Source organism: Microcebus murinus, chromosome 3 (genome assembly GCF_040939455.1).
Source record: "Microcebus murinus isolate Inina chromosome 3, M.murinus_Inina_mat1.0, whole genome shotgun sequence".
Classification (NCBI taxonomy): domain Eukaryota; kingdom Metazoa; phylum Chordata; class Mammalia; order Primates; family Cheirogaleidae; genus Microcebus; species Microcebus murinus.
The window spans coordinates 53,983,060-53,997,329 of NC_134106.1; the positions used below are offsets into that span (position 1 = coordinate 53,983,060).

Sequence of the window (14,270 nt, forward strand, 5' to 3'; positions counted from 1 at the left end):
TAAATTCCTATTTCCTTTCAGTAGCTAATCTGCTAGAAGTAGACCAACCACAGTTCAACAATAAAGCAATTACATATCATTAGGTTCAGAAGGATGATGCCGCAGACAAGTCCCTGTTTTTAAAATTCACAGGCGTCTGGCAAAGGATGCTGCTTTTAGAGACCTGGCCTAGACAGGGACGGCTGCTGGCGCCCTGCACAGGCCACTGTGACTGAAGCCGGGAGGCAGTTGTGAATGGACAGAACAAGGGCTTAATGGACCTTTTCTTTCAAAGCAGCCTCAATAAACACAAAAACTGAGAATTGCCTCTGGGCCAAATCTGACTGAGGAGCACATACTTTCTTATCACAACAGGCATTCAGCTGACCCACTTGAACTTAAAGAGAAGAATGCATGCCCCTGCCCTCTCCTAGGTGCTTACTCAACACCCACTGGGAGGGGCTCTGTCCCCTGTGTGAGCTCTGGGTCCACGCCTGCCTGCTTTTATGTTTGGTACTTAGGGTGCTGGGCGACATGAGGCGCCATATTATTTCCATTTCCCACAACACCCAGCCCAGCTCTCATAACATTGAGACTCTGAGAAGGCAGAATGCAAAGGACTAGCCAACAGGTTTTTTTCCCTTTTTGATACTATGAGAAAAAAAAAATTTTTTTTTTGAGACAGAGTCTCACTCTGTTGCCCAGGCTAGAGTGCCGTGGCATCAGCCTTGCTCACAGCAACCTCAAACTCCTGGACTAAGCGATCCTTCTGCCTCAGCCTCCTACAGGCGTGCGCCACCATGCCCAGCTCATATTTTATATATATTTTTAGTTGGCCAATTAATTTGTTTCTATTTTTAGTAGAGACGGGGTCTCGCTCTTGTTCAGGCTGGTCTCAAACTCCTAACCTTGAGCGATCTGCCCGCCTCAGCCTCCCAGAGTGCTAGGATTACAGGCATGAGCCATAGTGCCTGGCCAATAAATTTGTTTTAAATGCTGCATTTTGAAATTATGGTAGTTGTCTTTTTTTAATGGGCAAATTTATGCAATTGTAGTGAATTTTGTCCATTTTCCAAATGAGGCAACTGGGACACTGCCTCAAGTTGGGGTTGACTCTCATAGCAAGGGTATAAGAGAGACCAGGATATGCCAAATCCAATCATTTCTCTCTACCATCTGGCTCCTCCTGAGGTATCCAGCCCCCTGGCCACCTATCCACGTATTCTCACCTAATGCCCATCATTCTGCCCAGCCTTGGACCTAGTGTTCAGCAATCCCCTGCGTTCCTATCCCCGTGACCCCAGGTCTGGCCCCTATGCTCTTCCCTTACCAATGGTACCCATTACACACACATGGATTTTGCCCATCAATACCAGCCCTGACACTTGCCTTCACAGCCCCACCTGTGAGCAGAAAGCCTCAACCTGACCCTTCAAAGCCTGTTTGTGGGGCTGAAAGGAAGAGGGCTTCCCCCTTCCTCTTTGGCTCCCCAGGGTTCTCCCAACACCCTGCACAGTGGAAGTCAGAGCCTCTGCCCTGGACTCTGCCTCTCCAGCTGTGCCCCAGTCTCTTCCACTCCTCTCTTCCTTTCCTCCACTCTCTCCCATGGACGCCTACAGTGCCTGAGTTACCCCTCTGCCTCTGACCTCAAGTTCATCTCGCACATCATGCTCAATTCCACTTCTAGCAAGTCCTTAACCTCTCTAAACTTGACTCAGTTTCCTTATCGGTAGGTAGAAGGGGGCTTCAATAGCGCCTATCTCATAGGGCTGTTATAAAAATTAAATGAGGTTAGGGGTGTCTGGGATAGTGTCCAGCACATAGTAATGAACTCAAATATTTTTGCAGTTACAGTTGGAAGTCCTGCTGTGGCCACATCACACCCCATTAAAAATCTTCAATGGCTCCCTGCTTGCTTATACAGTAATTAGCTCAGCACTCAAGGTCCTTTTTTTCCATCTGCCTCAAACCACTTTTTTCCTAAACTTTACCCCTTCAAACTACCCCTTTTTCCCTTCAAATATATCTTTTGCTCTAACTAAAGCCTGCTCTGGGGCTCAGAGGCTAAAAATTTGAGACTTGGAATTGGACTATCTTGGGTTCAATTCTCCCCTTTTACCACTTACGAGCATTCTTGGGCTCATTCAATGCTGCAGGCCTTAAAAGAAAGCAGGAAAAAAGATGCTATGAGGACTGGGCGTGGTGGCTCATGTCTGTAATCCTAGCACTCTGGGAGGCCCGAGGCAGGAGGATCATTTGAGCTCAGGAGTTCAAGACCAGCCTGAGAAAGAGCAAGACTATGTCTCTACTAAAAAAGTAGAAAGAAATTAGCTGGACAACTAACAAATATATATATAAATATATAAAATTAGCTGGGCATGGTGGCACACGCCTGTAGTCCCAGCTACTCGGGAGGCTGAGGCAGGAGGATGCTTGAGCCCAGAGTTTGAGGTTGCTGTGAGCTAGGCTGACACCATGGCACTATAGCCTGGGCAACAGAATAAGATTCTGTCTCAAAAAAAAAAAAGATGCTAGGAAGATTACATGAGTGAAGCCTCAGTCAGGTGCCTGGCATACAATAAGAGCTCAATAAATGCTGATTACTCTTTCTTCCTATTTTCTACCTGTTCCCTTGCTTTCTAGCTCTGTCCTCTGCCTAGAACATCTCTCTCTGCACAGCTAAGCCTGTTCTTCAAGGCTCAGCTCAAATGTCACCTTCTCCATGAGGGTTTACTTGAAATCCAACCATCTAATCTCCTTTCCCCCACTAAATACCTGCAGCACATCATGCTATTCTCGGGTGCTTCCTAGGAAATGCTCCATGTGCCTGCCCTATGCCCTATACTTGACTGACAACATGTGCGGACAGGACCCATGTCTGATTCATCAGTGTGTTCTCCACTAGGTCCTGAATATGGCACAAACTTGGTAAATATTTGTTGAGCGAAAGAACAAATTTTTGGAGGGCAGGCAAGAGGGAGTTCCAAGCTTCGAAGACTAAGGAACCAGCACTACAGCGTAACTGAGCGACAGGACAGAGACGGATCTGTCCTGGGACACACTGGAGAAGTAAAGAATTTTTCATTCCAAAGGAGCACTGAAGCCAAACTATACAAAGTAGAGTGAAGTCAGCGTCCTCCTGTCTCCTTCAAATGAAGCACACTGTCTCTCCAGAGCCCAGGGCAGCCGCCATTTTAAACAATGACTTCACACTACCTCTGGTGCAAACAGCCCTCCATGCTCGGGCCTGAGGGGAGGAACTCTTGTACACCATGCACTTGAAAAATTAGATCTTTGATCCCAAGAGGCTATTCTAAACTTCTACCCAGGCCTGTCTGCTTTGCAGTTCACTCCTTAAAAGCATGTGTTGGTAGCAAGTACAGCTGCATTCTTAATCACTTACACCCCACAACCAACTAAAGATAGCTTGAGGAGGTCTGCCATATGCCAAATTCTTCTTTTAAATAAGAACACAAGAACCGTTCATGCAAGAAAAATTCAGTCATGGCCATCTGAAAAAGGAAAAGGAAAAAGATTTGACTTTTCTTTTCTTGTTTTGAATGAAATACAAAAGTGGAAAAATTCTGATAGAGAAACAGATGCACATTACATCTTGGCACCAGGCTTAATAGCTGTAGGGCATGCCCTTGGAGACCCCTAGCCCAGCACTTACTCATGAATACCCTGAAAATGACCCAGGCCTGTCAGAAGTCAGTCAAAGACAGCACCAAGCAGCAAACCCAGCCCTCGCCACCACCATCTTGAACAAATGAGCAGTGTTAGCTTTCCTCACTGGCAAGCAGAGTGGGCAGTGGCTTAGGACATCTCTCCCCTTTACCTTCCTACCTAAACCCAGCTAATCTCTCAAGGCAAAACTCCATTGCTTTCTCTTCTGTGAAGCTTTTCTCAACTGCCTAAACCAAGACAGTCTCCCTTCTCTCTGCATCAAATTCCTACAATCTGTTTTTCACATCAGTTTTTTTGGGGAAGGGGGAGCCTTTACAAAGCCAGAGCACAAGGTAACATATAATTATATTTAATTTGCAGGCCTTTCTGTTTCGATTGCCAGCTTCCTAAAGACAGGACCTACCACCTCCTCCAAAGCAATGGACAGAGCTATTTTCCACGATGCAGGGTATATACAGGTGTGAACGCCACTAACCTCAACGCTTCCGACATTAAATTTGGCAATTACCTAAACCTCTCTGAGGATTAGCTCTCTTATGTTATCCTGGCCCTCCACAATTCTCTTTCCCACTCCTTCTTACATACTCACGTGACACTTTTAATTAAATCAGGATTTGGTGATAGATTGCTATGATTTTATAAATATTCAGAGCTGATTGTGGAATAGTCTGTGGTTATAGTTTCTTGTAACTTTCTGTTTTGTTCCTATATTAAAACTGCCTCCTTGCTTATTTTTGCTTAGTTGTCTATGCATGAATTACTGTTTCATCCACAAACTGGGCCACAGCTGAAAAACATTCTCTCAATAGGATCAAAAGCACTTTTGGGTCCCTTCTAAAACCATCCATCTTCCATCCCCCACATCCCTCTAGACCGGCTGTGTGGCTGTGGTGCAGGGGCTTCTTCCCTTCGTCTCTGTGTCGGTTCCCATTTCCTGGATTCTGTGATGTTCTTTCTCTCTCCTCTTTCTTTCCTGCTCTGATGGAATGTCCTTTCACATCCTGTTTTGGGTTTGTTCCTGCATCTGAAACCCCGGTCTTAAGATTCTGTAGCAAAAGCTCCATCTATCCCGCCCCCAGCTTTGCACCACACATCCTGGCAGGCAGGCAGCTCAGTTCAGCTTTCTCTGCTCTGCTAAATCAGCATTCACACACCGGCATCCCATCTTGCAAACATGGTTGATATGTCTCTGGGAGGTTTCTGGGTTTATACTGTTTTTGTTCCTTACTGTCATTTCATTAATGTTTTGGGAGGAAGCAGAAATATATACACTTGTTCAGTTTACCAGAAGTCAAGGACTGAATGTTTACAAACAGAATTACAAGGTCAGTTGCTATGTCTCGTACCATTTTTTTCCTTCTAGCATCAAGTACAAAGACTTGCAAGTGGTGAGAGCTCAAGAAGTATTTGCCAATTACAGTTGGTCACCTGTAATTGGCACATCTTGTCTTAGGTAATTCTGAAGGAACACAAATCGCACAGGAACTTGGACATCACTGGGGCATCAGTACTATATGCAGGCTTGTCATGGCAGGGCCTCACCTTCCCATATACTCTGGAAATTGCTTTTTTACAACACGACAAAACAATTTCTAGGAGTAACATGTTTATTTTATTATATTACTTTTTCCCAAAACAACAGAGAATAAACAGTAAAGCTAAAAAGGTAAAGCTCTTTGCATTTCAGATACAGGCATTCACTTATTCAACAAATACTCAAGATTCTACTACTCTCAGGTACCTTCTAGGCACTAGTACACATTAGTGAAAAAACAAATGGGGTTACTACTCATGTAAAGGGAGACAGACCATGAATACAAATCAACAGACAGTGGTAAGTACCACTTATTTACACACAAATTTAAAGTTGGGTGACCTAAGAGGGGGTGACTAGGGTCAGGAAAGGCACCCCAGAGGAGCTGACATTTAAACCCAGATACAGTTATCAAGAAGGAACAAGTCAGCAGGAGGACAACCCAAAAACCCTGAGGTAAGAAAGACTGCCTGGCTCACAGGAGAATGGCCAATGGACTAAGACGAGGAGAATGTGCAACACAGGCCAAGGCAAGGACCAGGCTTGGCAAAGCGAGTCAGGAGTCTAAGTCCCAGGGAAAATGCTGGAAGGTTTTAAGCAAGAAGAGACTTGAGGCAATGTGGTTTCTATACTGATTGATTGTTTGGCTGCTTTGCAGAAATGTATTTTTCAGGGGCAAGGGCTACAGCAATGGTTCAAGTGAGAGATCGTGGAAGCTTGACCAAAAGAGGTAGCTGCAAAGAGGAGAATAAAGGACAATTTGGGTCGTGTTGTGGGGGAACAGACAGCCTTGTTCGATTAGAGGTGGACAGATGGAACAGGAAAGGGAGAATGGAAGATACCATGAGTTTGGGATCTAGACCACTGAGTGAATAGTGGTACCATTTGTCAGGATAGGAAAGCCTGGGTGAGAGGGCGGCTTACTTTAGGGGATGGAAAGTTCTCTTCTGGACATTTCAGTTTAAATGTCTATATGATGTTCATATGGAGATACAGATACAAATCTGGAGTTCTGGGAATGGCCAGGCTAGAGTAATCAATCTGAGAGTCAACTGCACACAGATGGGACATAAAGCCACAGGATAGATGCCACCCGGGCAGGCCTATAGAGGGAGAGAAGAAGGGAGCAGGTTTGACCCCCTGGAGTGCTCCAGCGCATTTTGCTGAATTGAGAAATATAAATGAATCTATCATGTTTGGGGTGTTTCACATTTCTGCCAAAGGATTTATCAGCACATTCTACTATCAGCCAACACTGAACCTATTAACACTTGATTTACATCCTGAAGCCAAAATACATTCCCAGAAGCCAAACAAAAAGCTTCAGACTTCACTCGAGGTCCACAGTGAATCATAAAATGTCCAAGCTCAGGAGTGGCGGTAGAGACACTAGGCAATACTCTATTAACCACGTGCCCCCAACAACGGCCCCCTCTAAGGAAACAACTATTTCCAGAAGGAATTAAGTTTAGAAATGTCAACATTTATTAATAGAATAAGATACACAAAGAAAAATCAAAACACTAAAGACAAACTGAAATCTTGCTGCTGGAAATGGGGTCCGAGGAGCAGTAGTAGGGGCTGTACCCACAAGCTTACTAGCAACGCACAAGCTCAGCCCCCACCCTGAGCCAGCAGAATGGGGATGTGCAGCTTAGCAAGAAGACCTCCAGGTGATTCCCAGGCACATCAAAACATGGGTCTGGGCAGCCCAGACCTCAGGGGCTTGGTACTGCCTGGTCTAAGGAATAATCCGGTAAGCATAACACTCAAATACACACCCTTTTATTCCAGAAGCAGCAGCATATTCAGTTTCCTAAAAGGGAACATTCTTGCTAATAATGTTCTCCTTAATTGTTTTAAGAATTGTGTGCAGGCAGGCAACCATGTTAAATAAAGTTAAGATCTGTAATCAAATATTCACAAAGTTAATCACATATATTACACAAATAAGTAAACTGCCTGGTAGCTAGGTATAAACGCAAGTATATACCTCTTGTCTATGGCCAAACCAAGTTATTTTTAAAGTTTCTGTCATCTCTTTCTCAGATGGCTAAATGGTCTTGGTAATGAGTTTCTCAGGGAGTTTTCTTAAGGAGCACATAGAATTTAATGCAGATATTCATTCATACTGTACCTTATTCATTCATTCAGCAGACACTTCTTGAACCTTGAACTTCTTGAACCCTTACTATGCCTGCACAGAAAGCAGGAATAAACAAAATGGGTACACACCCTGCCTCCTACTGTACACAGACCTGGGAGCTCTAGAGTTGACATACCCTGCAAGTTTGGAATGCAAGATCAGAGAGAAGCCACCAAGTAGACAAATGGGATAGGGTGTAGGTCTAAAAAAACATGTGCCTGTTTCTCACAAATAAGGGCACAGATCAGTCATCCCATGTACTCCATCTCCAGCCCACCCTTTCCCTTATGCCAAACAAATCCTTTCTTCCTAACAGCATACCCTTTTCTTTTTGGACTCATGTACATTAGCTCCAGGAACCTACTCTCTCTCTCTCTCTCTCTCTCTCTCTCTCTCTCTCTCTCTCTCTCTCTCTCTCTCTCTCTCTCTCTCTCTCTCTCTCTCTCTCTCTCTCTCTTTTTTTGTTTGAGACAGTCTTGCTCTGTTGCCAGGGCTAAAGCGCAGTGGCATCAGCCTAACTCACAGCAACCTCAAACTCCTGGGCTCAAGGGATCCTCCTGCCGAAGCCTGCTGAGTAGCTGGGACTACAGGCACACATCACCACGTCTGGCTAATTTTTTCTATTTTTAGTAGAGACCGGTCTTGCTCTTGCTCAGGCTGGTCTCAAACTCCTGAGCTCAAGCGATCATCCCACCTCAGCCTCCCAGAGTGCTAGGATTACAGGCGTGAGCCACTGCCCCCAGTTAGAAACCTGCTCTCTAACAGACCTTTAATTCCTCACTTTCCCTCCTGTCTTGTGGCTATACCTGGTAAGATATGTTTTTCTTCTTCCACACATGTGTTATAGACAAGATGGTGTGAACATGATCAGAAATAATTATGACAATAATGACAGCTTCCTAATATTTACCATGCGCCTTCTTATGTGGCAAACATCATCTCATTTAACTGTATATACATCAGCCCATTTTTCAGAAGAGTAAACTAAGGCTTAGACCAGGCGTCCTCAAACTACGGCCTGTGGGCCACATGCTGCCCACCTAGGATATTTATCTGGCCCGCTGGGTGTTTTTGCCGCCACTGCCTGTCCTGCTTAGCAGCCGATTCATCCCGGGCTCACAGTGCACACTCTCCAATGGTCTGAGGGACAGTGAACTGGCCCCCTGTTTAAAAAGTTTGAGGACCCCTGGCTTAGAGTTTCCATAACTGCCTTAGGTCACATGACTAATAAATGGCAGAAATCAGAAATCACCTTTTTATAGCACTTTCCAGCTTGATGGAGAAAAGCCTACAGATGGCATAAAAATATTGATAGAAGAAGCTGTTTTTCCATGGAATTACTAAAATGTTGTCTTCAACTTTCCTTTTATCATTCAAATAGCAGTTAACAAAGGCCAGTTGCTGTAAATCTTTCTCAGTTTTCCCTCCTGCTTGGATCTTATTTATTCTGATCCCAAATATTCCTAGCTAGAATGTTTAATACTGATTCTTTTATTCCTCATCATGTTCTTGTTACAAATGCAAAGGAACTGTGAATGACTGTCCAATGAGCAGGACAAAAACTCCCCCAATTAAGTCCAATACACACACCTGAACTTAATGGGGCCTCAATACCACCAGAAGATTAATCAGCACCGCAGGGCTCCAAAGAACACAAAGGCTATTTTGTGGGAGTAATGCTGCGCTACAATCTTCTTTTCTGTGATTACACCTCATTTTATAACAATGTTCAGACATTTGGTTTGAGCAAGTATAGTAATTACATTTCTCACTTTGAACTAATTTAAGCAGCTACATCTGAGCTCTTCCACAAGTCCTCAGGCTTACCCGCCCTCCTCCTCCCACCCAGAGCACTCTCATTTGAGAAGACCCAGGGCCTTTTTGCTGTGACTGTTCCCACTTACCTCAGGCACTCTTTATAATTCAAACCTAATTCTCCAAGCTGACCCTCCTGCAATGGGCAGCACACCCCACCCTTTCTTCCTGGCACTCATTTGGATGAGCCCTGCAGAAAAACAACCAGGCCAACCAGACTTTCCCACTACCCAACTGTGTGACCTGGATTTAACTCTTTAGGGCTCAGTGACTTCATCTAAAAAATGGTGTTTTTGGCCTCTATGGTGTTGACAGACACTCCTTTGGGCTGATAGTGCTACCCTGAGATTAGAAAAGCAAACCACCGCAAGGTGGCAGGTCCTTCAGACCTACAAAGACCCTCTCAGAGGCAGAAAATTCTGCAGCATGTGGCCTGCAAAGAAAATGCTAAGAAGCCAGGATTTCTTAATACCCTCCACCCAAACTCACCACCCACAAACTTTCCAATCTTCCAACCCCCTTCTTATAATTCACTCTTTACAGAGGTCAAGAATAAAAAATTAATATGTTAAAAACAGAAATCAACACCAGCCATCCCCCCAAAATCAAAGAGCCAGGTATTGCTAGATGAGGACCCAATATTTTATCCACTCATGTCTATGCACTCAAGTTTGCTTCTAAGAGCTTTTAGAAAGGCCTAACTGGTTGTAGAAATGAAGTCAGTCATTATCCTCTTTGTGTATTACACATCTGAGATGTCCTGACATTTTCTCTCTGGGGAGGTTGTTTTTTTTATGATGGGGGGAAGGTTGGATTGGGGGCAGGGAGCAGCTCACATTTCACTTTCCGTTTGCTTGGCAAATCAGTCCATTTGCTGCACAGGAGAAGAGGCTAGAAATAGTTAATGTCAAGTTTTCATTCCACCCTTGCTGGGAGCTAACCTGTTCCACCAGAATGGCCTGATAAAGGGAGCCGCCACTTCCTTAGAGATAAGATCCACCTTACCTGAGAGCTCAGACCTAAGAGTGACACAGGGCCCTCCACCAAGCTGCCCATCCTAGAGGCTCATGGGGCCGAGTTACTGGACACTACTTGGGGTAGTGGAAACTTTAGTCTCTTTCTCAAATGGGACATTTGGCTCCTTTATTCTTGGCTAAAATCCCACGACAGAAAGATTCTGATCTCATAGCTAATGTGAACTCACAGTGAAAAGACTCCCAAACCACAATAACTTAATAGGAACTTGAGACGGCTACACATCTGTGCATGTGTGCATGTGTGTGCTGGGTGGAGGTGAGGGGGGGTAGTTAATATCTACGCCTGAATTCAAGGAAAACAACATATACAGTGAAAATCCATCAAATGACAGTCTTTAGGGCCATTTAAATTGTCCTCACCAGGTAAAGACAGAGTCAACACAAGGGGACTCTAATCTATTGCTGCGCGGCCACAGATGCACGAGAGCTTTAGGTGAACCAGAGGTGGGTGTGTGGCAGGCAAAGTTTCTCTCTGGGAGAAGTGGGGGGGGGGGCATGGCTGCCAATTTAAATCTATTTTGTGCTTGAGTACAATGACTGTCACACACTCCCCTGTTTATGTGCCTTGGGAATCTAGATTTTGGTGTCTGGTTTGCTTAAATCAAAGATCAACTGTACCTCTCTCTGGCTGTATCGCATTGCCCTTCCACCTGTGAAGACACTGTACCCACTCATGCTTCTTCTTGCCTGCACACAGGTAGACAGAAAGGGGGGGCTAGGTGGAGCACAGGTGACATCCCCAGAACTCCATTTGGAGGACAGTTCTCTCCTCCGCTCTTGGGAGTGTCTTAAAATATTAATACTAACATAAGGGAGTGTGATGCTCAAGCTATACTTTTACTTTTCTCCAACAAACAACAAAATATCAAGAGCTAGGCAAGGAAGCCAGAGGTCTAAAAGGACATGAAAAAAAGGATGTTATCGAAATGATTATGACATGGCATGGCCCCTGTGTTGAGGGTAACTTCCTGATACGCCACCAACCCAGGCCCTGCCCCTTTTATCAGTCTCTGTTTTCAGCTCCACAGTTTCTCCCAAAACCAGTCTCTTAGGCCCTCTCTTTTCCTGCTAGTTCCATCTTTCTAAGATGCTTATCAGAGGAGCAAGATCAGTCCCTACTGTGTAGACCTTGGGCCCTTTCTACAAAGCTATAGGTTGAAACTGCTTTCCAGATGCCAGCAGCATTCACCTGGCATGTATTAGGCACCTTAAATGTGCCAGACACTGGTGTGCCTAATTTAATCCTCACGAGCCTTATATTAATGGCCATATTTGACAGACAAGAAAGGCACAGTGTGGGAAGATAAACATGCAATATAAGGCAGGGTCAGAATTCAAAATCAGCTCCCCTGCCTCTGAGGCCAAAGCTGTTTTTATGAATTCCTTGTACACTCTCTTCTCTCAATTGGTCATAGAGCTCCAGACAATTTGCTCAGACCAGAACCAGAGTCCCTTTACAATGTTTGCATATAAGATCCCGGTTGGTCGGTTGTGTAAGAGGATTTTTCATGTTCTTCTTTAGCTCATAAGTATTGCCCTAATACTGGCTTTCAACATAACTCTTATCCTTTAATCCTCACCCTGTGGGACCACAAGTACCAGTGGATATCTCAAAAGTCATATCATTTACAGATCATTTCTTCATGGACCCAAACCTTTATGCACATAAATCAACTGACTTAATGAAACAGCCCAGAAAAGAAGGTATCATGATCCCTTTTTTTTCCTTTAAGGAAACTGAGGCTTTAAAAGGTTCGGGTAATTTAACCCTGGTCACATAGCTAATAAGCAGCAAAGTGAAGTTCACAACTAGGTCTGTCTTAATCTAGAGGTGTACTGTCCAATACAGTAGCTACCTGCCACATGTGAAAAATGAGATGAGCTGCAAATGTAAAATACACATCGCATTTCAAAGGTGTAGTACATAAAAAGAATGTAGAATACTTCAACAATTTTTTTAATGTTAAATGTTGAAATAACTTTTAGATACACAAGATTAAATGAAATAGATTCAAATTAACGTCACCTATTTCTATTTACTTTTTTTTAACACCACTATTAGAATATTTACAATTACATATGTGGCCCTTATTGTATTTCTATTGGACAGCACTAGTCTAAATCCTACAATTTTACCAAGAAGTCCTACTGCCTCCCTGTAATTGAAGAGCTCTTAGCAATTTACATCATGTATACTATTTAAAAAATAAAGTCATCTTGACACCTCACTTCTGGTAACAAGAATTTAGTTTCCTGATAAAGACTTTTAAAACTAATTTTAAATGCAAAAAAAAAAGTGTAACTTCATTGCAGGTGCCAGTGGATCTGCAAATAGCCTATATGGGGCTGTCCATCTCCTGCCCATACTGGGATCTTTAGCATTCTTCATGGCATTCGATTATAACTTTCAGGCAGAAACTCCTTTTAAAATCACTGCTTGTACTCATCATCCCTGTTCTTACTTAACCTTGCTAGGTTAAAACCTATCAGAGGATGCTCTTGACCTTACTGCAACTGCTAACCCTAAGGGTTAGTTTTCTTTCAGGGTTTTTAATTTTTATGTTTTAATAATCATCTGCTGCAACAGCTACCTTTTAAAAAAAAATGGTTTGCTTTCCATGTACCAGGCACTGTGCTGAGCACATGACCCATGTTCTCTTACTTAATCCTCCAGCAATCCTTTGAGGAATTACTTTCTAGACCCAGGCAAGACTCAGATTCAACAGCAGGCTCTGAAAGCAACACCAACGGTCTTCCCTTCCCTTCCCTTCTTCCCTCACATTCCTATGATATTCCTGTGGCGTGCAAGCAGGGGAGGGGGGCAAGTCAATCCCTTGCAAAAGTGCTAATATGGCATCATTTAATAGTTACTTAGATCACATGCTTTTAAACAGCACTCCCACACTGTGACATGACAAATGGTACAATGTAACGGGCCACACATGCATAGGTTGTGTGAAGTAACTGGCTTGCAGGGACTTGTAAAACTAAGCTACAACAGGGGACAAAAGTAAAAGATGGAATGTTGACCAGAACAGCTCACTTCCTTGCCTTAATTGGCTTCTATCTTAGTGTTAATTGACTTTGAGTTAAGTGCCTTTCATACACATCAAGGAAAGCTGACCTTTGGAACGCTGGTGACTTGTTGGGTAAATAAGTCTTTATGGACTTCATAAAATGCAGATTGTGTAAACACATACTCAGGAACTATTAAAAGCACTGGGTGGCTGGAGTAAGGCACAAAGGTGGCCTTTAAGATTCCCGAGTACTCAGTAGTTAAGACACTGAAGAAAATGAACATCAAGGATGTAATTAGAATTTAGAAGTGGGTCTCACCCTTTGGCTAGTAGACAGAGGAATCACCTGGGGATGATTTTTAAAATGCAGATTCCCTGGGCCCCACAGCCAGGGAGGCTGATTCAAGAGGTATGGGTGGGCTGCAGATGTGTATTTTAACAAGCCCTCCAGAGTACTGACTGAGTAGGTGGCCCAGGACCAGCTTCACAACAATTTCAGTGCTGTAAGCACTGTAAGCAGTCAATCACCTTCACTACTACCAAAGATTGCCACCTAGGGAATACAAAGGATGAGAGTCCTTAACCTAGAAGTGGACAGATCCTCTTCCCCAACCCTGCCCAGTATGCCCAGCAAGTGATTGTGCTGGCACCAGGAGGACCTTTTTGCCCACCCCTCTCGAGGGGAGCCTATGTCTACTCCTCTAAGGCCCACAGAAACCAAGGTGACCAAAGTATGCATTAAAAAGAAAATCAATGGTGCAAGCTCTGCATCAACAGCATGCATTTGCATGCAAACAGCCTGGTGCTTTTACATGGACCATGGCCCCAAAGCTACCCAAGACTGCACAAAGAGAGGCAAATGCACACAGTGTCTAAGAGGCTGTGGCCTCTGGAAAAGCATCTGAGTTCTGGGTTTCCATATCACAAAGAGATGTGGTTGCATTCATCCACTGATCAGGAGACCAGGATGATGCTTGGCCAACAGAAGAGAGGAAGCACTTCTTATTCTCTGCAGGGTGGTCAGAACAAAGGAGAATGGTTGCTGCTGCTGCAGG

At 44.1% G+C, this 14,270-nt stretch overlaps 1 protein-coding gene across 2 annotated transcripts in view; it reads right to left on the bottom strand.

Moving 5' to 3' along the window:
• Positions 1–14,270, bottom strand: part of SPRED2 (sprouty related EVH1 domain containing 2) — a 110,508-nt gene that overhangs the window by 78,718 nt on the left and 17,520 nt on the right. The window contains exon 1 of one of the 2 annotated variants that reach the window (XM_012764948.2): positions 1–7,775. This exon is cut by the window's left edge and continues 26,467 nt beyond it. The exons of the other annotated variant lie outside the window; for it this stretch is intronic. The gene's annotated coding sequence lies outside the window, so the exon portion shown is untranslated. Of the gene's footprint in view, positions 7,776–14,270 lie in introns of those variants that run through there. 2 annotated transcript variants of the gene reach the window in all.